Below are 14,412 nucleotides of genomic sequence, written 5' to 3' on the forward strand. Positions count from 1 at the left end.
TCCATTTCAGATATACCAAAAACACTTGTTAAAACAATTTCATGTCAAATAGCGTATGCACGTATACTTCTAAACTCATACATATTAGTTACTTGAACTTGTCAAATATCAAAACCAAATTCGTCGGTATAATTTCTAGATATGAATTACTATTGCTACTAGTTACTACTAGTAGACATTTCCTCGAGGGAAAAAACCCATACATGTTCTTTTGTTATTTGAAAACTGAAAAAAATCATGAGCTTTACTAGATTCATATGAGTGGAAAGATGTCAATTACCCTTTATGATACTAGTTATCAATTAATAGCTATTAAATAAATTTTAAAAAGAATATGTATTTTAGACACCCAGTAATAATTAAAATTTAATATCTCTTACAATTTGTCAAACATTAAGTTGATCCACTTGTCTATATAAGAAATTATTTAATTTGTATTATTAACTTTATCTTAAAATAAAAATTTTAATTATATAATTACACTTGTGCAACCAAATATGACATATAAAATTTTATTGTAATTAAGTTATAGAATTAATAATTACTACTTTAATAATTACACTATATTCAACTACAATATATTCTTCCAGAAACACTCTTAAATAATGAGGGCACGTGAAATTACAGCCTCAACTTTAAGGTAAATTCATTTTTATATACACAAACGTAGCAAAGTTAAAAAATGAGTATTAGTACTGTAACGACCCGACTTGTTGTTTTAAGGATTAGCGTTTCGTTCAACGACTTAAGGTCATGAGCAACTTTGTGATGTGTATTATGACTTGCGTGTGTGGTCGAGTTTGGTTTTCGGATGATTCGGGATTAAATTGAAAGAACAATTCTCATTTTTGAAGCTTAAATGAAAAGAGTTGACCAGAATTGGACTTTTGAGTAAACGACCCCGGAACAGAGTTTTGATTATTCCAACAGTTTCGTATGGTGATTTTGGACTTAGGAGTGTGTCCGGAAAATTATTTCGAAACCCGTAGTTAAATTAGGCTTGAAATGGCGAAAATAGGAAGTTTAAGTTGGAAGTTTAACCGGGGAGTTGACTTTTTGATATCGGGGTCGGAATCCAGTTCTGAAAATTTTCATAGGTCTGTTATGTCATTTATGACTTGTGTGCAAAATTTAAGGTCAATCGGACTTGATTTGATAGGTTTGGGCGTTGAATATAGAAGTTGAAATTTCTTAGTTTCATTAAGCTTGAATTGGGGTATGATTCATGATTTTAGCGTTGTTTGATGTGATTTGAGGTTTCGACTAAGTCCGTAATATGTTTTGAGACTTGTTGGTATGTTCGGACGGGGTCCCGAGTGGTTCGGGTGAGTTTCGGGATGGTTTCGAACCATTTTTAGTTGCTGATTTTTTGCCACAAAGGTATGGATTGCGATCGCGGACAAACGGTCGTGATCGCGAAGCGCAATTTTGGTGTATGGACACTGGGAATCGCGATCGCGAAAGTCTTTTCGCGATCGCGTAGAGGAAAATTCTGTTGCACTGACCCAACTTTGAAAGCTTATATCTCACAAAATATATAAAATTTGTAGATCATCCAAAAATAAAAATTGTAACTCTTTGTGTCTAGTTTTTAGAAAATTAAACTATTTGGCATTTGGAGTTGTGTAAAAAAAGTTATGGTTGATATACTACAGGCTGTCTGGGAAGAGTTTGGAAATCGTTAAGAAGAAATTTGTGTTGCAGAGGGCTAATTTTGGCAGATTATATCTCGCAATATATAAGGATTTGGGAGATGAGCAAAACATAAAAGTTGTAGCCCTTGGTGTCTAGCTTTCAGAAATTTAAACCATTTGCAATTTGGAGTTATGTACAAAAGGTTATGATCATTACACTAGAGGTTTTCTGGAAGAGCTGGGCACTTATTCTTCGCGATCGCGAAAGGCAAATTTTGGGCTGAGAAAAGTTGTGTTTCGCGATCGCGAAGCATTTTCTACGATCACGAAGAGTAAATACCTAGACAGTAGCTATATTTTGAGGTTTCAGCCATTTTTAACATATTTGGAGCTATAGAGCTCGGATTGAAGCAATTTTTGAGGCGATTTTCATCAAATGGATTGGGGTAAATGTTCTACATAATAAAGTGTTTATATTTCATGAATCTATAATTATATTCATCGTTTAATTCGGATTTTAATGGAAGAAATTAAGATTTTGGCAAAATCTTCCAAAAACGAAAATTTAAGATTTGGAGGTAAAGTTGTTATCGGAATTTGATAAAATTGGTATGGTTGAACTCGTATCGGAATGGGTGTTCGGATTTCATAAAATTTATGTCGGGTTTCGAGAGGCGGGTCCCGCATTGATTTTTGTTGACTTTTTGGAATAAATTTTTAAGTCGGCGTATTATTATCCGGAATTATTTCCGATGAATTTTAATGAAGTTATACAATTAATTTGGATAGATTTGAGCTGTCCGGAGGTCAATTCAAGCAAGAAAGCGATTTCTAAATATCAGCATAACTTCAAAAAGGTAAGTATCTTGCCTAACCTTGAGTGGGGGAATTACCCCTTAGGCATTTAGTCTTATGTGAAAATTGTGTGATTGGAAGCTGTGTACGCGAGGTGACGAGTACGTACTCGAGCTTATATGTGCAAATTTTATTTGTTTAAAGTTTTAGGTATTTTTATGTATTAAATTGGATAATTATTGGCATTTAGTAAATCCTTGAATTATCACGCATCATTCCTTATTTGTCAAGTTTGTATTTTATATAATAATTTGGTGTTATTGTCACTTGAATTTTATGTGAATTCCGTGTGTTTGTTGATTTGATATTTTTCTTGGAATTAAATTTATGATGGAATCCTTATCTGCAAATATTTATTAGATAAGTTTAAATTGAGGAGTTAATATAATTATCAAGAATTTGGATTAATGAAGGCATTGCCCTATACTGAGTATTTTTCACCTCTGTTGATTGTTTTGAGGTTTTATATACGTTGTGTGGAGCCTTGGGCTATTTGTTGAGAAATTTATTGATTCTGCTACATATTTGAAATTTGGTTGTGGTCAGTGAAAAATTACGATATGAATTATTGTATTGTGTTGTGGTTTAAACACTCTCCTTGATGTTATTTATGCTTCCTACCTTGCTTGTTAATGATATACATGTGCTTGGTAAGGAAGAGTGTAAAGCACGAAGGGTGATGTCGTTCCATTTGAGAGTGTAAAGCACGAAGGGTGATGTCGTGTCATTTGAATTATATTATCATGTGAGGGAGAGTGTAAAGCACGGAGGGTGATGCCATGCCATTTGAGAGTGTATAGCACGAAGGGTGATGCCGTACCATTGAGAGTGTAAAAGCACAAAGGGTGATGCCGTGCCATTTTATTTATATTATCAGGTGAGGATGAGAGTAAAAACACGAAGGGTGATGTCGTGCCATTATTTTTATATTATCATATATTCATGGCACGAAGGGTGTTTCCGTGCAGGCGAGGACGAGAGACATACATTATATTGTGATATCGTTTTGTTGTGTATACATTCATGCCTTTATCTTGAGATGTTATTGTGCACCTACGTTTTCTATGTGACTTGTAGTCGTGGTTGCTTCCTGTGTGCCTCTCCCTTTATTTCTTTTTTTGTTATTGACATTTTCCCCAGCTAGTTGATATTGTTATATGTAAGCACTGTGAGAAAGAGATAAATCCACGAAGGGTGTTGCCGTGCCAATTGATTTGATCTACATATATACATTGGGTGAGAATGAGACAAGTGCACGAAGGTATTGCCGTGCCATTTGATGTGATATATTGAATATATTTCTCACACCAGGAAAGTTAAATGAGGTGTCACATGGTGACGTTTACTTGAAAGAATTATATTCGAAAGATATTTATTTGAAAGAGATTTACTTGAAAGAATTATATTCGAAAGAAATTTATTTGAAAGAATTGTAATTGAAAGAGATTTATTTGAAATATATTTATTTGAAGGAATTATATTTGAAAGAATTATATTTGAAGATATTTATTTGAAGAAATTATATTTGAAAGAGATTTATGTGAAAGAATTATATTTGAAAGATATTTATTTGAAGGGAGTATATTCGAAATATATTTATTGAACAGTAATATATCCTGAAGATTATTATTTGAAAAGCATATAGGCGAAAGCTTTATATTTGAAGGACTTAATTAATTTGTTGTACTTGTACTCATTATTTGTTGAACAATATTAATGGTGTTCTTGTTGCCCTGCTGTGTATATCACTGGTTGATTAGTGTTGCCATCATTGTTATTTATTTTCTATTATTTTTGTATACTATATTGTATAGGTTATTAGACTAGTGAGTGTCTTGACTGTACTTCGTCACTACTCCACTGAGGTTAGTCTTGATACTTGCTGGGTACCGACTGTGGTGTACTCATACTATATTTCTGCATATTTTTTTACAGAGCCAGGTATTGGAGATATCAGACTCGGACAAAGTTAGAGTGTGATCGCAAGGATTCAAGGTAGAGCTGCTTGGTCGTCGTAGTCCCTTGGAGTCTTTTCATTTTACGGTACTGTTAATTATTAATCAAACATTATTGAGTATTCGATCCTTGAGATCATTTCATGTATTCAGTTAGAGTTCGTGACTCAGTATTACCAGTCTTGGGAGGTTGTATTAAATTATATGTTTTACAAAAAATAAAAATTGGCTTGAATTGTAATTATAATCGGCTTACTTAGTCTTAGAGACTAAGTGTCATCACGACGCATGTGGTGGGATTTTGGGTCGTGACAAGTTAGTATTAGAGCTCTAGGTTCATAGGTTCTACGAGTCACGAACGAGTTTAGTAGAGTCTTGTGGATTGGTACGGAGACGTCTGTACTTATCTTCGAGAGGCTACAGAGCTAGTAGGAAAAAATTTCACTTTTCCTTATCATGCGGCATTTATTCGGCTTGAAACATATATCTTATGTTCTTTTGCATCCACTCGTGTATGAAATTGCGCACTCGGTATCAACTATGCGCCAACAATTTGTGATACTACAGAGGGGTTATAAGGGAGACATGGTTGCTCAACCATTGTTACAACGTGTCATCCAGATCGAGGACGCGGAAGTATTGAGAGATCATTTAATTGTGCACATTGGGGTGCAACAGGTTCTGACATCTGGTTGATAAGTATGATCATAAAAACATTTAATTAATTGCCTAATCGTCACAATCGTGGTAGGGTCACGAGGTGGATGTAGATCTGAAATAGTTGGTGGTATTAGAGACTATGTATTTCGTCTGGGATTTCTATTTAGCGAAGGGTACGTACTAGCATCCAAGGCACTGGAGGAAGCGAGTTTAACTGTCACGAGGATAACATGCGCCAAATAAATAACTTAAGGTGTCTTATGACCGGTGTCCTACGAGTGATGAAGGTTAGTATTGTGAATCATCGGAATGTGTCCTATGGATTCGCGCCAAGTGAGGGCAGTCCCCTTTCAACGATCAGATTGCGGGGTCATGTGTTATATCGGTTTTGCCCTGAGCTTTATTTATATGGTATTGAAAGGTTCTCCGAAACTTGTATATGATTAAGAGGTGAGATTTGTATGGGATGATGCTGGGACTTATGGTATTCCCATGTCCTTAATAATTCTACATTTCAGTACCAGATGGGTCACACAAACAATTTCAGAATATTCGGGGTGCTATAGTAAGTTCTTTTAATGCACCACCGGCACGGGGTTCCTATAATAATTATTCCAGTTATCCGGCACTAACTCAGTATGAGCAGTCGAACCCGTAGAGGGGTTGTTATCAGTGTGATGATACTAGGAAATCATGAGAAATTGTCCCAGACTTGGGAGAGCCAAGTTTCATCAGAATATTTAGGCTACAGGCTCTATTCCAGTTACTACCCCACATGTACAGTCAGATACAGGTGGAGGACAGACGGGTAGAGGGTGCCCTAAAGGGAGAGGCCTAACCCGTTGATATAATTGCTATGACTTGGCTGAGGCCAATACACTAGATGGTGTCGTACATGCATGATTTAATTTATAATAAAAGGAGCACTATTCTTATTTTGATTCAATTCTGATTATCGAGGTGAGACCTCCTGCCGTGATCCATATAGTGCGAGTCTGTGATTTGTACACCACTCACGTGTTTATCCCTGTTGGGAGATTTGATGGTGTTAGCCCATGTCTATCATGTTATTTTGCACACTATTGAGGGTTATAAGTCCAAAAGTGACTTTCTGTTACACACTACAGTGGGTTTTGATGTAATTTCGGGATAATTGATTACAATTTTATGAATTATATGCCCTACCGTTATAGGGGTTCATTATGTGTTGCAAAAATTATTTACGGATTTTGTTAAAAAGAAGAAAGAAATGGATGGAAAATCTCAGTTGGCACAATGTGCAAAATACTTGCAATTCGGAGTTGAGGACGAGATCCTCATATTTTTATATGATGTGAAATATTTAAATTAGGCTACAAGTCATGGTGGAAGTTATATAAGGATGAGGTCTTTGTGGTGAAAAATTTATGAGTTTAAATTCTCCCTTTGTGAAATTAAATTTGTACTATAGTACTTATAGGGAGCCATGCCTGTTAGGCTTATTTGACAATTCTTGTATGAATTTCTCTATGCATAATTTGCCAAATTAGTGTTGTAATTATTACGTTTTAACCTACGAGGTGAGTGCCCAGGTGGCGTTAAATGTGACTTGTTAACTCGGGTAAATAATTATGAGGTCTTCATGCCCCGTATCTCGTTGTTAGTAAGGTGAAGGTTTGAAACGAGATTTTTGTTAACATGAGGTTAATTAACGATGTTATAATTCATTATGAACAACTATTATGACTAGAGATGTGGTTATGGGCATACGTATAATGTGTGTGTAGGCACAAAATTGCTACATCCGGTTGAGACTAACACAATGTGTTAATACGAAAATCAGGCCTTTTTGAAATTTATTGGAGTGTAGGAAATTGGCTTCAAAGTTTATAAATGAGGATAAAGAAATAATCTCAACTGAGGTGGCGTTGTCGGATCCACGTTACATTTGCGGTGAAGTAGAATCACTCGCGGGGTATGTGTGTAATAATACACTCAGTAATTTAATGTCCTCAAAAAGATTCTTGGCACGTTCGAGGACAAACGTATGTTTAAGAGGGGGAGAATGTAACGACCCGACTTGTCGTTTCAAGGATTAGCGTCCTATTATTTTTGTATACTATATTGCACAGGTTATTAGACTAGTGAGTGTCTTGACTGTACCTCGTCACTACTCCACTGAGGTTAGTCTTGATACTTTCTGGATACCGACTGTGGTGTACTCATACTACACTTCTGCATATTTTTGTGCAGAGCCAGGTATTGGAGATTACGGACTCGGACAAAGTTAGAGTGTGATCGCAAGGATTCAAGATAGAGTTTCTTGATCGTAGCAGTCCCTTGGAGTCTTTTTATTTTATGGTACTGTTAATTATTAATCAAAGAGTACTGAGTATTCGATCCTTAGATCATTTCTTGTATTTAGTTAGAGTTCGTGACTCAGTATTACCAGTCTTGGGAGGTTGTATTAAATTATATGTTTTACAAAAAAAATAAAAAAATAAATTGGCTTGAATTATAATTGTAATCGGCTTACCTTAGAGACTAAGTGTCATCACGACCCTGTGGTGGGATTTTGGGTCATGACAAGTACATATTTAGAAACTTGCAACGGATTTCCTTAAATGTTTTTGATTTGCAGAAGGAAATTCAATTGAATACCCTATGCATATGTCAAATTTTATTAATATATACTAGTCTATATGCATGTATGTTGCACGTGCATAAAGGAGAAAATATGAACGTACATTGCACATACATAAAGAAAAATATACGTGCATATAAGAAGATAAAAAAAAGAAAGAAAAAAACACGGTTAGAGATAGCAGAAGCCTGAGATGTCATTACTTTTGCGCAAATAATAAGAGGTTACATATTAATACCCCAATCAATTCTTCCAAATTATATTCTACCTTCATTGATAAATAGTCAAAAGTCTCAGCCATATGTTATTTTTGCAACTTTCTGAATGGTCTGAAGAAAGACATATACCTTAAATTAATACGAACTTGTATAAAATAGTATTAATTAATTTTAAAATTTAAAGAAAATTACTCCACATAAATATTTTTGTGAATAAGTAAAGATAACTGATTCCCAACATTGAAATTAAAAGAACTTGACATTACCCAGAAATGAATTAAATTATAAAGGTAAAAACTAAAATGTTTGCCCATATATCATCTCCCAAAAGAATGTTCGATGGATTCAAGTATTTATGAATGAAGCTCTGTTGAGTAAACAGTGGGGATACTTAACATCTCTTACAACATCCAATGCAATAGTTAGTTTCCTTATCCATTCGAGGGGTATCGGTCTTTCTTCCTTCCAGTTGAATAGATACATGCTGAGTATTTCTTGTGGTATATTTTCATGTAGAGGTAGCCTCCCGTTAGGCTAATACCAGTTGCCCCACAGGGGCGGGGTGACCCGTTGTGCATGTAGCAGCGAGCGAATTTCCTAGACTTGGCATGATATAAAAAGATAGTTTAACTCTTTCTCTTTCTTTCTAGAAAGTGTCACCCACTTTAGTTCACCAAAACATGCTCTCAAATCTCCTTTAGAATTCCCACATTCTGAGGCGAAGTCGAAGGTTGAATCTAGTGTAGCGTGAAGAAGCTTTGGATCATCACTGCAATACCCGGTATCTTGATTTTTAGAGACTCATTGGAGGCAGGGCTAATCACCACGAAGGCATAAAATTTCAGAAAAACGTAGCTAGTTCATCATCAAGCTATGTAGGATAACTTTATTTCATGGCATGATTTGGTGTAAGTATCTCTCTCCCTAAAGGATTCTTGTGTTGTGAGATTGGTTGTTCTAAGTCATTCTCATAAACGACTTCTGCTCTTATTTATTGTAACGACCCGACCGGTCATTTCGAGAGTTATAGCCCCGTTTTCCCCATTTCTGCTTTTTTTTGTGTTCTTCAGCTATATTATGATATGTCGGGCTAGTTGGTTCAGATCCGGAGTAGTTTCGGAGTGAATTGAGACACTTAGTCTCCTTATTAGAAGCTCAAGTTGGAAAAGTCGACCGGATGTTGACTTATGTTTAAAGGATCTCAGATTTGAATTTTGATGGTTCCGTTAGCTCCGTTAGGATATATTGGACTTAGGCGCGCGTCCGAAATGTGATTTGGAGGTCCGTGGTGGAATTAGGCCTGAATTGGCGAAAATTAAAAATTTGGCAATTTTGGTCGGCAGTGAAAAATTTGATATCAGAGTCGGAATGGGTTTCCGGAAGTTGAAGTAGGTTCATGGTGTCATTTTTGACGTGTGTATAATATTTGAGGTCATTCAGACGTGGTTTGATAGGTTTCGGCGACGTTGGCAGAATTTTGAAGTTTAGAAGTTCTTAGGCTTAAATCCGTGGGTAATTTGGTTTTGATGTTGTTTTGAGTGATTCGAAGGTTCGACTAAGTTCGCATGGGGTTATATGACTTGTTGGCATGTTTGTTTGAGGTCCCGGGGGCCTTGGGTGTGTTTCGGATGCTTAACGGTTGAGTTTTTGGACTTATAAGATTGCTGAAGACTTCTGATATCTGGTAGTTTCGCACCTGCAGTGGGGAGGCCGCAGGTGCGTACTCGCACGTGCGGAGGAAGGAGCGCAGAAGCGGGAGTTGAGGAGATATCCGGGGATCGCAGGTGCGAGGGTGTTTCCACATCTGTGATCCCGCAGATGCGCCTGAAGCTCCGCAAATGCGAAAAATGAGTTGGAGGGGAGGATTACAGAAGCGGACTTTTGTCCGCAGGCGTGACCACTTGCACGCAGATGTGGACCCATCCCTTTTATTCATTCCCACACATGCGATGGAATTTCCGCAGGTGCAGCATCGCAGATGCGACTGAAGGTCCGCGGGTGCGGAAGAACTGGACAGAAAAGTGGGGTTTCGAGGGTTTGATTCCCATTTTGATTTTAGGACTTTGAGAGCTCGGTGTGAGGCAATTTTTCAAGGTTTCTTCAAGAAGATTGTTGGGGTAAGTGATTCTAACTCGGATTGGACCATATTCCATGAATCTATTATTATTTTCATCATCTAATTAGAGATTTGAGTTGTAAATTTGGGGAAAATGATAGAAACTTCATAGGCTTAAATTTCGAGTTTTGGAATGTGATTTGAGGTTGGATTAGAGTAATTCTTGTATGGTTGGGATCGTGAGTGGATGAGTGTTCATATTTAGTGACTTTTGTCGGATTTCGAGACGTGGGCCCGGGGAGGGGGGTCGGTTTGAGCCGATTTCAGATTTTGGGCTATATTTTAGTAGCTTTCTTGTGGAATTGATCCCTTTAGCCTTTATTGATTGTGTTGTATTACTTGTGACTAGATTCGAGACATTTGGAGGCCGATTTGAGAGGCAAAGGCATCGAAGAGTAGGATTTTAATCGGATTGAGGTAAGTAACAGTCTTAAATTTAGTTTTGAGGGTATGAAACCTCGAGTATTCGTATAATGTGATATTTAGAAGTGACACACATGCTAGGTGACGGGCGTGCGAGTGTGCACCGTGAGGGATTGTGACTTGGTCTATCCCGTGAGACTGTAAAGTCGAACAACCATTGTTATTACTTGTTTTTCCTTCTCTTTGAGCAATTGACTGCCTTTCATGTTAGAAACCATGCTTAGGCCATATGATATCACTATTAGGACCTGCAGCGGTCGTATACTTGTTGAATTGACTGTTAATTGTTGTCTTGTACTCAGTCACAGTCTTATTGTGTGTTATAATCTGTTCCCTCTCATTTCTTGTTAATACTTGTTATATTCCTTGTTTGGGCTGGTTATTATGTTATTCTGTGAGCCCGAGGGGCTGGAGAGTTTAGTGAATGGGATAGGGCCTGAGTGCCGGGTTGAGATCTATGTGAGATATATTCGATCGGGTTGCACGCCGCAATAATATTGGATCGGGTTGCACGCCGCAACAAGTCTTCGAGCGATATATCGGATCGGGTTGCACGCCTCAGCAGTACTTAGATCGGGCTGCACGCCGCAGCAGTATTGGGTCGGGCTGCACGCCGCAACAATATATAGCGCTTGGGCCGTAGGAGCCCCTCCGGAGTCTGTACACCCTCCCAGTGAGCGCATGTACCTTTGATTATGAGTATTGAGGCTGAGAGCCGAGTGATTGAGCTGTTGAGATAGATGAGAGTCAGTAGCCCCTGTGAGGCTGTACTTGCTCTTATTTTGCTATTGCACTTCATTGATAATTGTTGTTGTTGTGAAATTTTCTGGAGGGCTTATATTGTTGTACCTGAGCTCGAAATGTTTTGATTTCAAACACCGAATTGAAAACATGCCTACTTTTCTTGCTGAAATTACTGAAATGAACTGCATTGTGTAGCTCGTCACTGCTTCTCAGTTCCTTATTTAATTTTGTTACTTACTGAGTTGGAAGTACTCACGTTACTCCATGCACCTTGTGTGCAGATTCAGGTGAGACCGTTCGCAGAGATCGTTTATTCCGTGCACTTGTGGTTGTCGGAGACATACGAGGTAGCTGTCGGCGTCCGCAACCCTTGATTCTCCTCTATTGTTATATTTTCTTACTGTTTGGGTATTATCAGTACATTGTAAACTCTGATTTTAGTCTGGTTTAGATGCTCATGACTTAGTGACACCCTAATGTCGGACTATTTTTTTCGCATTTCTATTTTGAGTTGAACTCTTTTATGAAGATTTTATCATGAAAAGCTTTGACTTATCTTTTAAATGAAATATCGATGTGTTTTGGAAATGTGTCGGCTTGCCTAGTACCACGATAGGCGCCATCACGACGGGTTAGGTTTTGGTTCATGACAAGTTGGTATTAGAGCCTAGGTTGCATAGGTCTCACGAGTCATGAGCGGGTTTAGTAGAGTCTTGCGGATCGGTACGGAGACGTCTGTACTTATCTTCGAGAGGCTGCAGAACCCTTAGGAAAATTTCACATTCTTGGATTCTTGTCATGCGAATCTATCTATTCTGGTAACTAAACAACTGTTGTTTCATTATCTCACAGATGGTGAGGACTCGTGCTACTGGTCAGGAGGGCCAGCCACCAGTACCACCAGCCAGGGCCGCGAGAGGTCGAGGCCGAAGAGATGGTAGTGGTAGGGGCAGAGGTGCAGCCCGCACAGCAGCTGGGGTAGTACCTACAGATCCACCAGTTGTCCCAGATCAGGACCAGATTCCAGTTGTTAATGCACCAGCTCAGGCACCACCTGTGCCTATTGTGATTCTAGGCCTTCAGGAGGCCTTAGCTCAAATTCTGACAGCGTGCACCAGCCTTGCTCAGGCGGTCTCTGTTCTGGCCGCAGCAACAACTTCTCAGGCCGGGGGAAGTGCTCAGACTTTCGCTGCTCGCACACCAGAGCAGGTGGTATAGGGATTCCAGACACCGGGGGTGCCACCAGCCCAACCGATTATAGCTAATTAGGACTATGTGGTTCCGAATATGCCTGAGGATGAGCAGCGTAGATTGGAGAGGTTTGGGAGAGTCCAGCCTCTATCTTTCAGTGGTGTAGAGGTAGAGGATGCACAGGGTTTCTTGGATAGGTGTCAGAGGATACTCCGTACAATAGGAATTCTGGAAATCAGTGGGGTCTCGTTCACTACCTTTCAGTTCTCTGGGGCTGCATTCAGTTGGTTGGAGGCTTACGAGAGGCGTAGGCCGGTCGGCACAGCGCCTCTTACTTGGCAGCAGTTCTCCGTTATTTTTCTAGAGAAGTTCGTGCCTCAGTCCCGCAGAGAGGAGCTGCGCAGACAGTTTGAGCAGCTTTGTCAGGGTGATATGTCTGTGATGCAGTATGAGATGCGATTCTCAGAGTTGGCCCGTCATGCTATCTGGTTGGTTCCCAAGGATTGGGAAAAGATCAGGAGGTTAATAGATGGCCTCACTTATCAACTGCGATTGCTTATGACCAGAGAGAGAGAGAGGGTGTGTGTTTGATGCTATTTTTGATGAGGTTGTTGACATTGCTCGGCAGATTGAGATGGTTCGCGGTCAGGAGAGGGTTGAGAGGGAGGACAAGAGGCCTCGTGGTCAGGGTGGATTCAGTGGTGCTCCTTTTGGGGCTTAGTTCCAACACGGTAGAGGTCGTCATTTCAGATAGACTCAGTCAGCTCGGCCATTTCATCGTGGTGCATCATATGGCCATGGTTCTCACAGTTATCAGCAGGGTCATTCATCTCTTGGTGCCCTTCCAGCGCAAAGTTCTTCTCGTGCTCCATCGGGTCAGGGTTCGTCTATGTCGGGTTCTTCTGCTAGTTATCCCGGTGCTCGGGGCTCCCTTCAGTCCCCAGCACCAGCACCGGGGTATTGCTATGAGTGTGGGGAGTTTGGTCACATGAGGAGAGAGTGTCCCCGTCTAGTGGGAGGTCCCGCTCCGCAGAGGGATCAGTCTCTGTCATCAGCATCAGTTCCTCCACCACCCGCCCAGCCAGCTAGGGGTGGAGCCTAGTCAGCTAGGGGTCGCCTGAGAGGGGGAGGCAGATCAGGGGGTGGCCAGGTCTGTTTCTATGCCCTCCCTGCCAGACCAGATGTTATTGCTTCAGATGCTGTGATTACAGTTATTGTCTCAGTTTTTCACAGAGATGCCTCTGTATTATTTGATCCTGGTTCCACTTATTCATATGTTTCCTCGTATTTTACTCATTTTCTGGATATGCCCCGTGGGTCTTTAGTTTCATATGTTCATGTATCTACTCCATGTGGGCGATACTATTATTGTGGAGCGCGTATGTCGGTCATGTGTGGTGACTATTGGGGGTCTGGAGACCAGAGTGGATCTTTTGCTGCTCAGTATGGTCGATTTTGATGTGATATTGGGTATGGATTGGTTGTCTCCATGTCATGCTATTCTAGATTGTCAGGCTAAGGCTGTGACGTTGGCGAGGGTTGAGTGGAGCGGTTCTATAGACTATGTTCCCAGTAGAGTTATTTCATACTTGAAGGCTCAACGGATGGTTGAGAAGGGTTGCATATCTTATTTGGCTTTTGTGAGGGATGTTAGTGCAAAGGTCCCTGCTATTGATTCTGTTCCGGTGGTACGTGACTTTCCAGATGTGTTTCCTGCAGACCTGTTGGGCACGCCGCCTGACAGGGATATTGACTTTGGTATTGATTTGGTGCCGGGCACTCAGCCCTTTTCAATCCCACTGTATCGTATGGCACCGGCGAAGTTGAAAGAACAACTTCAGGAACTCCTTGGTAAGGGGTTTATTTGGCATAGTGTATCACCTTGGGGTGCGCTGGTTCTATTTGTAAAGAAGAAAGATGGTTCTATGAGGATGTGCATTGACTGCAGGCAGTTGAACAAGGTCACAGTCAAGAATAAGTATCCTTTGCCATT

This window comes from Nicotiana tabacum, chromosome 2 (assembly GCF_000715075.1).
Source record: "Nicotiana tabacum cultivar K326 chromosome 2, ASM71507v2, whole genome shotgun sequence".
Taxonomy (NCBI): Eukaryota; Viridiplantae; Streptophyta; class Magnoliopsida; order Solanales; family Solanaceae; genus Nicotiana; species Nicotiana tabacum.